This window comes from Erinaceus europaeus, chromosome 15 (genome assembly GCF_950295315.1).
Source record: "Erinaceus europaeus chromosome 15, mEriEur2.1, whole genome shotgun sequence".
In the NCBI taxonomy this organism is placed as follows: domain Eukaryota; kingdom Metazoa; phylum Chordata; class Mammalia; order Eulipotyphla; family Erinaceidae; genus Erinaceus; species Erinaceus europaeus.
Window position 1 is genome coordinate 30,873,404 of NC_080176.1, and position 14,053 is coordinate 30,887,456.

The window sequence follows — 14,053 nt, forward strand, 5'->3', positions numbered from 1 at the left end:
ATTACCTGACATAGCTGCTTTGGCTGTGATTGGAATTGAAACACACTGCTTGTCACAAAGGCAGTGACTGGCTGTGGGGACATTGCATTGATGTCTGTTGTTTTTCATTGCTTATTGATTGACTCAGTTAGAATCTCTCTCTTTGGGTGCTAGTGTTCTATAGTTCACCCCTGTTAGCCATTTTTATTGAGTTTTTATGTATGATTTGTCTGCATTTCCTTGATCTAGGCAGTACAGGGCTAAAGACTCAGGCAAGGGATGGATTTGATCAAAGAGGAGGCTGGGATGTAGATGGTCTCTGAGCAATGTGGAAATTCTTGAAACCCCTAATTAACTTAGAAAAACCCCTTCTTTGCATTCACAGTAGGGAATTTGAATGAGTGGGCTAATATTGACATTGTTAAATTTCTCCCCTGCAAAGCTCAGTATTTTGGGCTAACTTCCATTCTTGTCCTGCTTCGTCTTTACAAATTGTATAGACAGCGGATGATGTCTTGATTAATATTTTGGGTCTTTATTAGATGGTGGATGGAGCTGTTATTCAGCGCATTTGTGAAATACCTACTGTGTGCCAGATCTTACCCATAGTCCTGGAATATAGTGAAATGTAAAAGAAGCAAAATTATTAGTCATACCAGTTTTGTATTAGGCTAACTATTAAATTTCAGTGTTTGTTATTTGGGAAGAACAATACTTCAGCTGTTGATTTTGTGAGATATTGGCGCAGGTTAAGAGAAGGAACTGGGATTTTTTTTTCCTAGTGGCTGTCCTGAAGCTGCCTTTCTGTGCCTCAGTTTTCATCCTGTAAATTATGTAAACTGAATGGTCTTTTAAAAATTATCAACAAGAGGGGAGTCGGGCGGTAGCACAGCGGGTTAAGCTCAGATGGCACAAATCACAAGGACCGGCATAAGGATCTCAGTTTGAGCCTCCAGCTGGCTCCCCACCTGCAGGGGAGTTGCTTCACAGGCAGTGAAACAGGTCTGCAGGAGTCTATCCCCCCCCCCACGTCTTCCCTTCCTGTCTCCATTTCTCTCTGTTCTTTCCAACAACGATGACATCAATAACAACAATAATAACTACAAAAATAAAACAAGGGCAACAAAAGGGAATAAATAAATAAATATTTTAAAAATTTATCAACAAGGGGTAGGGTAGATAGCTTAATGGTTATGCAGTGAGGCTCTAAAGTCCCAGGTTCAGTCTCTCATACTGAGCTCTCATACTGGTTTACAAAAAACAAACAAACAAAACCCAAAACCAACAAAAGAATTATCAAACTGTTTCCACTTCTTTATATTGTTATTTATGATACTGACCCCCACCCCCAGCATTTAAGCCGTTTACCTATGCTAAATTAAAAGTAGTTTTAAGGGAGTCAGGTGGTAGTGCAGTGGGTTAAGTAAGCTCAGATGGCGCAAAGTGCAAGGACCTGCATAAGGATCCTGGTTTGAGTCCTCAGCTCTCCATCTGCAGGGGAGTCACTTCACAAGAGGTAAAGCAGGTCTGCAGGTGTCTTATCTTTCTCATCCCCTCCTCTCTCCATTTCTCTTTGTTCTATCCAACAATGACGACAACAATAATAACTACAACATGAAACAACAAGGGCAACAAAAGGGAATAAATAAATATTTAAAAAAAAAAACTTTTAAAAAAGTAGGTTTTTTTTCCCTCCAGGGTTATTGCTGGGGCTGGGTGCCTGCACTATGAATCCACTGCTCCTGGAGGCTATTTTCCCCATTTTGTTGCCCTTGTTGTAGTTGTTATTGTTGCCATAACTGTTGTTGCTGGATAGGACAGAGAGAAATGGAGAGAGGAGGGGAAGACAGAGAGGAGGAGAGAAAGATAGACACCTGCAGATCTGCTTCACTGCTTGCAAAGCGACCTCCTGCAGGTGGGGAGCTGGGGGCTCGAACTGGGATCCTTACATGGCCCTTGCACTTTGCACCATGTGTACTTAACCCTCTGTACTACAGCCCGACTCCCAAAAAGTAGTTTTAAGACCAGGGAAGAAAATAATTGTTTCTGGAGAGTTGATGCCAGAGGCCAGCCCCAGCAGGTAATTTGGATAACCTGAAAGAGGAGGGTTGTCGGCGTGGAATGAGGAAGAATGAGAGACGAGCAAGTTGATGCTGAATCAAGTTCAAGCAGACATCTCTGTCATACTTAAGCAGAACTTTATTTTTATAGTCTCATAAGGCCTCAATCATTAAAACAAAAATCACCAAGGTATAGATTATTAAAACAAAAATCACCAAGGCTTTGGTCACTAATACAAAAATCACCAAGGCTTTGATTATTAATACAAAAACCACCAAGTAAGAACAGCACAGGTAGGGAATACCTCCTGCTTTGTGGGACAGTCACATTCCAGAGCCACTTTTCTCCCTAGAGATCACATCACAGTTTCTATATATTTTGTTATTCCTGTACCTGTGTGCTAGGCAAATGTCCTGTTGATTAAGATTAATAATCTACCTGTATGTTTATGCCAGTCCCTTGCCCCTATGCATCAGAAGCCATGGTTCATAGAAAGTTCAAGCTTGTTATGTTTCTAGTGGCCTTAAACAAATTGAACAGCCCGTTTTCATAAAATTTGTTCCATTGTTTGATCAAGGAGTTTTGTTTTATTCCATACTGAGAAGGCACCAAGGTGGTGCTGATCTGCCCAGCCTTTTCATAAAGTTAAGATCTCTAACTGGAATCCATCTTCTGTGTATGCTCACTATGTGACCTAGGCTCTTGTGTACTATTCCTGCATAAGGAAGTGGGATCATGTGGTGGGTGGTATATTAAAAGGCCCTTTGTATCTAGGCAGGTACCATAACTTTCCATTTATTAATTATGCTACGTAAGGTGACACCTCCACTGTGGGAAGCACCAATCTTCCCTATATTTTACTGGAAATACTAAAGGTAGTGGTGTAAAGGGGAAAACATTTCTTCCTCTTGGAGTCTCCTAAAAAATTCTGCATTATTGGTATTGCTTGTTCCATTATGATCAATCTTATAGACTACAGTGCAGGCTTTGTCATTACTTTTGTTATTGGTCAGACTCTGAGCCTGGCCATAGGTAAATATTATTAAGACCACACAGAGCTTAATCCAAGCCCTATACATGGCAAAAGGCAAGATGGTTTCAGTTTGACCTGGAGAGTCCAGCCATGCTGAATTTCCTGAGAAGCTGGTACCTTGTCAAGCAGCTTGCATGGCAGTATCTGTGCCAAATTGGTATCTCTACAACTAGTTTGAAAAAAATTGTAAACTTACAGATTGTTAAAGCATCAGTCTCAGACATTTTCATTCTCATCACAGTGAACACTTTACATTTCTTAGATCTACTGAGACTGCTGGCTATACACTTACTATTGAAGCTGTGATGCTGGGGAGCCTGTCCTTTGAAATGATATTAAAAGAATACTATGAGATGGAATTTCTAAAACTCTTGAACTGAATTCCATCTCAATTTTTAGAAAGAGAGGGAAGAAGGATAAAGAAATCTTCCGGTATTCTGGAAGGATGTATCTTTGTAAGATCCTCGAGTCTTGTGTCCTCTATACTGCTTAGCTGCAGGGGAGGAGGGTTGCCAGCTGTTAATCACTTGCATGTGCTTCAGAAACACATGTCATTGTCTAAGATATGTGTTTTAGTTTGTGTGAAATCATAAGATCCTATTCCTCTCTGTGCTTTCATCATAAATATCAGGACTACAAGGCTGTTACTCAGGAGGAAATCTAGGAAGTGAGAAATGAAACACAAGTTTTATTTTCACACTTCTAATTGAGTGACTGAAAAGGGTGAACTCAAAAATAATAATGTAATCTTATACCTGCATCACACTTTTTAATACTGCAGTTTAAAAATATTTAGGGTGAACCTTCATCAGGCTGCTTTAATTTCCTGAGTAATTTGTGGTGGGGTGGTGCATCCACTAATGCAGAAGAGCCTAGAGGAAGGTGCCTGGGGGATGAGAAGCACTGCTCAGTGACACTGAGCATGATTGCATGGAAAGAAGCCTTTCAGGTCCAGGGATCTCATTTTCCTCTTCAGTGCATACTGTGGAGATAGAAACCAAGACAGCAAAGGTTGCAGTGAGTGTGATTTACATCTATTTTTTAGTGACTGATCTTGTAAGAATGCATACTTACAGGATCCATGGTCTTATCTATCTTAGTAACAATATCTGTGCCTCCCACCACCTCCATTTCAGATACTTACCTGGCTAACAAACCTTTGCTGATCAGCACACCCATACCACCATTTCTGTTATAGTCCAGATACACTTTTTGTTGTTGTTGTTGTTTAAGCAGAGCACTGTTCAGCTCTGGCTTATGGTGGTGCGGGGGACTGAACTTGGGACTTCGGAGTCTCAGGCATGAGAGTCTGTTTGCATACCATTATGTTATCTACCCTCCATTTTTAAGTAATCTTTTTTTTTTCAGATACATTTGACTGAGACTCTGGGTGCTTACTCCAAACAGCTGCCTACAGACTGTTTGATTCTGTGCAGACTAATTTGCCTTAATGTTTCTTTATTTCCTCACTTGTGATGATTCTTAAGTGAGTTGTTGTGTGTGATATGCTTAGAACAATGTCGGACATGTTTAAAGTCAACTTTATTATTTTACTTCCACCTTGTCACACATTTCATTGTTCTGATGTATTACACTGTGCATTTAAGTTATCTCCTCTACATTTTAATGAATTTCATCTAGTCTGAGATTACTTGAGATGGTTAACATGGTATGTTGGACATGGTAGGTACCCATTGAGCATTCTGGATTGAGTTCATACAGGGTTTGTTAAGAGTTGAAAGCCAGGGAGTCGGGCTGTAGTGCAGTGGGTTAAGCGCAGGTGGCGCAAAGCACAAGGACCGGCATAAGGATCCCGGTTCGAACCCCGGCTCCCCACCTGCAGGGGAGTCGCTTCACAGGCGGTGAAGCAGGTCTGCAGGTGTCTATCTTTCTCTCCTCCTCTCTGTCTTCCCCTCCTCTCTCCATTTCTTTCTGTCCTATCCAACAACGACAACAACTACAATAATAACTACAACAATAAAACAAAAAGGGCAACAAAAGGGAATAAATAAATAAAATAAATTTAAAAAAAAAGAGTTGAAAGCCAATTGCATTCTCAGTCTGACTAGTAAAGCTTTTGAGGTTGGACAGAGGCTGGCTTTATTTCCTAACTGCTGAATCTGAAACGCCAAGGCCACCTTTCATGCTCAGCCATTGGTGTCCTGATGAGACAGTAATTTAAAGTCTTTATTCTATTCTCAGTGATATTACTTGCATAAATGAGATGACTTTTGATAATTTTCCGAACAGTTTAGGCCAGGTTAACCCTGGCTAGTAATTTTCTGAAGTGCCATGAAATGTCAAGAACATGATTTATCTGCCATGGTCCCCTGTTAGTAGAGATGAGCACTGGCAACTGCTTTTTAGAAAAGCTGCTTTTAAAAAAATTATTTATAAAATAAAAAAAAATCAACAAGACCATAGAATAAGAGGGGTACAGTTGCACACATTCCCACAACTAGAGTTCTGTATTCCATCTCCTCCCTTGAAAGCTTTCCTATTCTTTATCTTTCTGGGAGCATGGAGCAGGGATCACTATGGGTGCAGAAGGTGGGAGGTCTGGCTTCTATAATTGCTTCTCTGCTGAACATGGACATTGACAGGTCAACCCATATCTCCAACCTGTGTCACTTTCCCTAGTGGGGCAGGGCTCTGGAGAGGTGGGGTTCCAGGATTTATTGGTCGTTTGCCCAGGGAAGTCAGGTTACCATCATGGTAGCATTTGCAACTTAATGCTTGAAAAGCATTAAGATATAAAGCCGAACAAGTGGTTAAATAATCAGGAACCTAAAGGTAAGAATATAGTAGATGAGATTTGGGTCTCCATCGTGGAAAAATCTAGAAAGTCTATTTTAGGTATATTCCAAGGGGCTCATGACTTTACTAATTTTTTGCCTGAGCCCAGCAGTTAACATGCAGGTGGAACAAAAGTATTGTCTGGGGAGATGGTGTCAGAGTTGGGGATAGGACTAGAAAGTTGTATCAGGCCGGCAGTAGAGGAGGAGGCCTGAGGCTCCTCATCCTGCTGTGCGCTGCCCTCCCCCGGGACCCTCTGTCGCTGCCCCCAGCACCTGGTACCCCAGGGAGCACCTGGTCGCGGCGTCCAGGCTTTGCCCTCTATTGCACCTTGCCCTGCTGCCCCGAGATGCCAGTGGACTTCAGCGGGTACTGGAATTGCAGAGCAACGACAACTTTGAGTAATACCTGCAAGCTCTGGATGTGAATGTGGGCCTGCGCAAGATCGCCAGCCTGCTGAAGCAGGACAAAGAGATCATGCAGGAGGGCGAGCACATAATTATCCACAGGCTGAGCACCTTCAGGAACTACATCATGGACTTCCAGCTTGGCCAGCAGTTTGAGGAGGATCTGACAGGCATAGATGACTGAAAGTGCATGACCATAGTGAGCTGGGATGGGAACAAGCTGGAGTGTGTGCAGAAGGGTGAGAAGGAGGGGCGCGGCTGGACACAGTGGAACGCAGGGGATGAGATGCACTTGGAGATGCAAGCGCAGGGTGTGGCCTGCAAGTTTTTAAAAAATATATATTTATTTATTATTGGATAGAGATAGAGAGAAATTGAGAATGGGGGAGATAGAGATGGGAGGAAGACAGAGAGATACCTGCAGCCCTACTTCACCACTTGTGAAGCTTTCCCTCTACAGGCAGGGACCAGGGGCTTGAACCTGGAACCTTGTGCACTGTAATGTGTGTGCTAAACCAGGTGCACCACCGCCTGGCCCCAGCAAGTCTTCAAAAAGGTGCACTGCATGCAGCCTGGACAGATGGCCCCTTGAGGAATAAGGGACACAGGCTAAGAACCCCCCCCCCCCCCCCCAATCACCTTGACTCAGCATGGGGCAGCAGTGCCCAGCCTCCCTGGCTTCCCACAGCCATCTCAATAAAAGTCATCTCAGCCCCCCCCCCCCCAAAAAAAAAAAAGAAAGAAAGCTGTGTCAGAGAAGAGATTATTTCCCAAATATGGGGAAAGTATATAAATATTGTTAACCATAAACCCCATCTATTTGATCTGAGCCCCATATTTGTCACAGGAGCCTGTGTGACCTCTGCATCCCTGTAGGTCTGAGCTTGCATTCTGTGATCACGGCTAGGAACATTCCAGGCTGCACTAATTTCGGGACCCATCCTCCTCGGATAGTAGGTAGAATATGTTATCCAACCTCCCTTCAGAGAATGGAGCATCCCCTACCATTGTTGATTCACATTGAGGGCCAGGTCCTATAGGGGCCCACAGAGGGGTCCATTATGTTGTTCCTGATAGAGAAGACCAGTGATAGTGGCGAGGGGGATCAGTTAGAGGTCTAGGCCCATCATGTCTGTGTGGGAATCACAGGATTCCCTGACTAGGGCCCTGGGGAAAGCTGCTTTTATTTCAAGAGAAAATTATTTTTTGAAAAAAAATATCTGTTAATGGGTGTGGTGCTGGTGGAGAACCAGAGCATCACTCTGACACATACAGTGCTGTATATCAGACTTAGGACTCCAACACTTTATCTACTGCACTACCTCCCAGCATGCTTTTTTTTTTTTAAACCATTAGGGGAGTTTCCTCTAGTGATGGAGAGGGAATGGGATAACCTGTCTAGTTGTGTATGTTTCTCTAGCAATTCTTAGAGACATTGGGAGACCGAGATGATGAATGTTTTGGGGGGAATTACAGAAAAAGCAGTGATCCTTGATGTCCCAGCCAGGTCAGGTCTATCTTTCATAAGGTAAAAGCACTTTGACACATGCAAACCTTGTATTGCTTCATATGCACAAGACTGCTCTCTTCAATTATCAGCCAAGCCTGTTAAACTTTAACTAGAGTGCTGCTGGTATAAGAGCAGTATATGGTTATTCGAAGCCAGTGTTAGGAGGCCAATGAGTACTTTACTCTGGAAGAACAGCAGTCCCTAAAGTGTAAGCTTACCCAGACACTTAGATAACTGTGGTTTTAAGGACATTTAATTACATTTGGGTTTGCAAAACTAGACTGAAGATAGATGATGGGTTCTTTGTCCTGCACAGCTTTGTACCCGGTTTCAATAAAGCTTCTCTTCCTCTACTTCTACTTAATATGCCCAGTATATTCCTCTACTTCTACTTAATATGCCTAGTATATAAGCATATTAATAATGCCTCTGAGATTTGGGGAATGGCTCAGAGCTATCAGTAGAGGATAGAAGGGCTTTCTTGACTAGGGATATTGCCCTTAGCTCATTTTGTTTTAGCTTCTGTTGAGGTGGTTACAATGATAGTTCACATCATATAGGAAATACTTTGGTTGAATTTCAAAAAGTCTTGGTTGAGAAACATTGGTGCTGTAGTGGTGTGCATAGCTGCCTTCTTAGAAGTTTTGGTTGCATAGATGCAGTCCAACAGCTGTTGTTCACCACAATTTGTAAAACCAAAGCTCTGTACCCATTTAAGAACATGTCTTGTTCTCTCCTCCACTCAGCTCCATTTTACTTTCTCGATGAATTTGACTACCCTATCTATCTCCTATAAGTGAAATAAATATATCAGTATGTCCTCTTGAGACTGGATCTTTTCATTTAGCACAGTCTTCTCAAGGTTTATTCATATTGCAGTATACACCAGTAGTGTATTCCACTGCACAGTTATACTGTATCTTGAGGGAATATATATATTCCCTGAGATTGAATCTGAGACCTTGGAGCCTCTGGCATGGAAATCTTTTGCATAGACAGATAGTTATAGAAATAATAGTGAACCCATATCTGTGATCTTGGGAGAACTATTGCAATTTCCAGTGGAGGGAATGTGGCTACAGAACTGTGTGGTATTATACCCCTGCTGTTTTATATATTTGTAAATCAGTATTAAATCATTAATATAGAAAAATCTTTGGGGACAGGCAGTAGTACATCAGGTTAAACACACGTATAACAAAGCTCAAGGACCTGTGCAAGGATCCCAATTCTAGAGCCCAACAGGTGGGGGGTGAGGCTTGCTTCACAAGGAGTGAAGCAAGTCTGCAGGTATCTGTCTTTCTCCCTCTCTATCTTCCCCATCGCTCTCAATTTCTCTCTGTCATATCAAAAAAAAAATCCAAAAAAGGGCCACTGGAGCAGTGGATTCATAGTGCAGGTGTTGGTTATTATGCGAGGCCCCCTGCATTGCTTAACTCTGTGGTGTATTTACATAATCATTGTTTTGTCTGAAACCCGCCCTGCCTGCAGAGCATTGGTTTAATCCCCACTGGTTAGATGGAAGCTTGCTTCTTTCGAGGTCTGCCCCCTCTCCTAGTCACTTCCTTTTTCCGACCTGCCACTTCCTCCGTTGCAGGAGGTAGAAAGGTAAATTATTTCTGATCAATAAAAAAGAGAATTGCATTGCAAAAAAAACAAAAACTTTATCACTAACCTGTGTTAACTCTCTAAGTAACCTGTTTGTTTAAAGTCCAAAGTAAAAAATAGTTAAAAATCAATATTTTACCTAAATTTGGTCTGAAGATCCTGCTGTACAGAGTCTGCTCCACAAGGTCACATAAGATGACCTTTAAAAAAATTATAAAGATACTTAAACCAATTATAATCACCGAGTTATCAATTATAGTAAACTTCTAATTTGTTACAAGTTTTTTCTTCACAAGTAATTGACTACAGCTATGTCAAGCCTTCACATGAAGCAGCATCTGCTCATATAGAATCCCCAGAAATCCATCTTGGACCCCTGTCCTCTGACATCACCCATAACTACAGCCACCCCCCCCCCCAAACCCATGCTGTGACCTGACACGATCTGGAGAACCTGATTCACAGACTCCAAAGGACAGGACTTTCCTACTGCCTTTCTCTCACCCATCACTGTCTGCCCTTCCTGTTTCTGGTTTGTCTGTCACATTTTGGTGGTTCCAGCTCACTCTCTACAGAGAAGCAAAGTTCCAGTGGCTGTCCTCCACCGAGATAGACGTGCGGCATTTCTTCCCCTGGTTGTTGGCATTGGACTGACACTTCTATCGGACTTGCTGATACACCTTTGGACACTCCCTTTACACTGCTGGACTTCTCAAGGACTGACTGTAGCAGTCCATGAACCTTGCAGCCAGCAGTCTCCGGACTTTGCAATGCCAGATCACCCCTCTCGCCCCTCGGCCTGTCAGGCTCGCACTCCTACACCCATCAGGCAGCCCCCCCCCTCCGCCTACCAGGCCTCTCTTCAGTCTCGCGCTGTCCCTTGCTACTCTTGCTTATCCCACCCTGTCATGTGCCAGTTCTTTTTGAAGATGCCTACATGATATCATTCAGGTTTCTTCCCAACAGGTTTCTGTTTACTCCTACACTGCTATTCCCCTGACAGATACGGAGTCTTTTACAGACATTGACCCATTTATATATGGCCATTAAGTAAGATGGAGATGTTGGGAAATTGTGAGGATGTGGTTGAGCTTGGCAGGGCTTGAACCTGAGGGGAGTGTCAATTCTGTTAGTCTCTTTCTCTACTGAGAGGTTGAGCAAGGAGGGACAGTAGTACCCCAAAGGTGTGTCGCCTCCTATCAGTCTCCCTGCCTCACAAAGGGCCCCACATTCCTGATACTGTGGCCATTAGATAAAAAGAAGGGGAGATATTGGTTATTACGCCAAGCCCCCTGCATTGCTTAACTCTGTGGTGTATTTACATAATCATTGTTTTGTCTGAGACCAGCCCTACCTGCAGGGCATTGGTTTAATCCCCACTGGTTAGAACTTTCACAATAGCTGGAGACCTGCCCTGCCTGCAGGGCATAGGTTTAATCCCCACTGGTTAGATGGAATTCACGCTCTTTTCTTTTCTCTCTACCAACTCTCCTACGCAGTTCCCTTTTCCAGCTTGTCGAATTCTCTCCAACTCAGAGAGCTCTTGCCCAGGAAGAAACACCCTCAGGATAGCCCAGCATGCAGGCACTGAGCACCAGCAATAATCCTGAAGGTTAAAAAAAAAAAAAAAAAAAAAAACTTTTGCTCAACCATTATGGTATCTTTCTACCCTGGACCATACAATTTTATCTTTATCTTTTTTTTTCCTCCAGAAAATACCATAGTGTTTCCTATTAGCAACTAGAATTTTTTTTTAATTTAAGAAAGGGTTAATTAACAAAACCATAGGGTAGGAGGGGTACAACTCCACACAATTCCCACCACCCAATCTCCATAACCCACCCCCACCCCTGATAGCTTTCCCATTCTCTATCTCTCTGGGAGCATGGACCCAGGGTCATTGAGGGTTGCAGAAGGTAGAAGGTCTGGCTTCTGTAATTGCTTCCCCACTGAACATGGGCGCTGCTCCTGGAGGCCATTTTTCCCCGCTTTTTTTGTTTGTTGCCCTAGTTGTTGCAGCCTCTTGCGATTATTATTGCCACTGTTGACGTTGCTTTGTTGTTGGATAGGACAGAGAGAAATGGAGAGAGGAGGGGAAGACAGAAAGAGAGGGGAGAGAAAGATAGACACCTGCAGACCTGCTTCACCGCCCGTGAAACAACTCCCCTGCAGGTGGGGAGCCGGGGGCTCGAACTGGGATCCTTACGCTGGTCCCTGCGCTTTGCGCCACATGCGCTTAACTCACTGCGCCACCGCCCAACTCCCAAATAAATAAATTTTAAAAAAACAATAAATAAAATAACAGCTACATTTAGATTTTTTTCTTTTTTATTTAAGAAAGGATTAATTAACAAAACCATACGGTAGGAGGGGTACAACTCCACACAATTCCCACCACCCAATCTCCATAACCCACCCCCTCCCCTGATAGCTTTCCCATTCTCTATCCCTCTGGGAGCATGGACCGAGGGTCACTGTTGGTTGCAGAAGGTAGAAGGTCTGGCTTCTGTAATTGCTTCCCCGCTGAACATGGACGTTGACTGGTCGGTCCATACTCCCAGTCTGCCTCTCTCTTTCCCCAGTAGGGTGGGTCTCTGGGGAAGCTGAGCTCCAGGACACATTGGTGGGGTCTTCAATCCAGGGAAGCCTGGCCAGCATCCTGGTGGCATCTGGAACCTGGTGATTGAAAAGAGAGTTAACATAAGCCAAACAAATTGTTGAGCAATCATGGACCCAAAGCTTGGAATAGTGGAGAGGAAGTGTTAGGAAGGTACTCACTGCAAACTCTAGTGTACTTCTGCTTTCAGGTATATATTTTGCAGTAGTTTATGGATATGTGTGAACATAAGCTCTCTCTCACAGAAACTGGTGTATATCTAGGTTATGGGATTTTGTTAGAAAGTGAACCACCTGAGATGAAACTAGAGTGTACTATAAAAGGAAAGGTCTCACCCGAGTAATGAAGCTGAAGGGTTGTCATTCCACACGTGAAGTCTCTGGACACTGTCTGAGGTGAAGCATGTTGAGGTGGCAATTGTTGCGTTGGTTAGGTTGTGATCAGCGGATGCAATATTATTTGGTATGGATTGGGAGAGGCATACGGGAAAGTGGGCCCTATCCAAGGGTTCCTGGACTGGGGGAGGTAGGGGCTCTATAGTGGAGAAGTGAGGTTACTGCTGTCTTAGGGTTCAAAAAGACAATCGATAGTTAATGTTATCATCACATTATTTGTTAATTGGGTTAACTTTGAAAAGTCCTTTTGTTATGGTTTGCTGTACAGTATCCAGTATCTTGTATATAGCTGTGCTATTGGATGCTTCTAATCTACTTGGTCTAGGCTTTTGAGAGAGTCCGCATATCAAATACACAGCCTATATATTAAAAAGATTCAGTTTGTGTTTTGAGAAACTTTGAGACATACAACTGATTTTCCCCCGCTCATATTAATTAACTACTGATTTATGTGTCTACATTTTGCTAGGAGTGTACATAAACACCATTCCCACCAACAAAAGACTGTGACCCATCCCTCCCACCCACTCCCACCCCCCACTGTCCCAGGAAGCTGCATGTCTACCCCTCACCACAGGGTTTTTACTTTGGTGCCCTACTTACAATTTGGTAGGTCCTGCTTTTAGTTTCCCTTTAAGATATTCTTCCTCAACTTCTGTTGATGAGTGGGATCATCCCATACTCATGTTTATCTTTCTGACTTAGCTCACTTAACATAATTCCTTCTATATCTGTCTAAGATGGGTCAAAGAAGGTGGATTCATTGTTCTTGATAGCTGCATAGTATTCCATTGTTTATATATACCACAGCTTTCTCAGCCACTTATATGTTGTTGGGCACCTGGGTTGCTTCCAGGTTTTAGCTATTATGAATTGTGCTGCTATGAACATAGGAGTACAGACCTCTTTTTGGTTGGGTGTTATGGAGTCCTTGGGGTATAACCCCAGGAGAGGAATTACTGGATCATATGGAAGGTCCATGTCTATCCTTGTGAGAGTTCTCCAGACTGCTCTCCACAGAGGCTGTACCAATTTACATTCCCACCAGCAATGTAAAAGGGTTCCTCTGTCCCCACATCCTCTCCTGCATTTGTTGCTGCTCTCCTTTTTGATATATGCCATTCTTACAGGAGTGAGGTGGTATCTTAGTGTTGTCTTAATTTGCATTTTTCTGACAATCAGTGACCTAGAGCAGTTTTTCATATGTTTGTTAGCCTTTTGGATCTCCTCTGATGTGAATGTTTTGTTCATATCCTCTGCCCATTTTTGGATAGGGTTATTTGCTTTTTTGCGGCTAAGTTTGCTGAGCTCTTTATATATTTTGGTGATTAGTTTCTTGTCTGATGTATGGCATCTGAAGATCTTCTCTCATTCTGTGAGGGGGCTCTCTGTTTGTTTAATAGTTTCTTTGGCTGTGCAGAAGCTTTTCAATTTGATGTAGTCCCATTGGTTTGTTTCTGCTTTGGTCTTCCTTGCAATTGGGTTTGATTCATCAAAGATGTCCTTGAGGTGTAGGTGAGAAAGTGTTTTACCAATGTTTCCCTCTAAGTATTTGATTGTTTCTGGTCTGACATCTAGGTCTTTGATCCATTTGGAGTTGATTTTTGTTTCTGGTGAGATAAAGTGGTTCAATTTCATTCTTCTGCA

The 14,053-nt window shown here is 43.0% G+C and overlaps 1 protein-coding gene and 1 pseudogene across 9 annotated transcripts in view; both read left to right on the forward strand.

Moving 5' to 3' along the window:
- Positions 1 to 14,053, forward strand: part of AUTS2 (activator of transcription and developmental regulator AUTS2) — a 1,407,660-nt gene that overhangs the window by 190,299 nt on the left and 1,203,308 nt on the right. The window lies entirely within an intron of this gene.
- LOC103109017 (retinol-binding protein 1-like) lies at positions 6,219 to 8,341 on the forward strand (annotated as a pseudogene).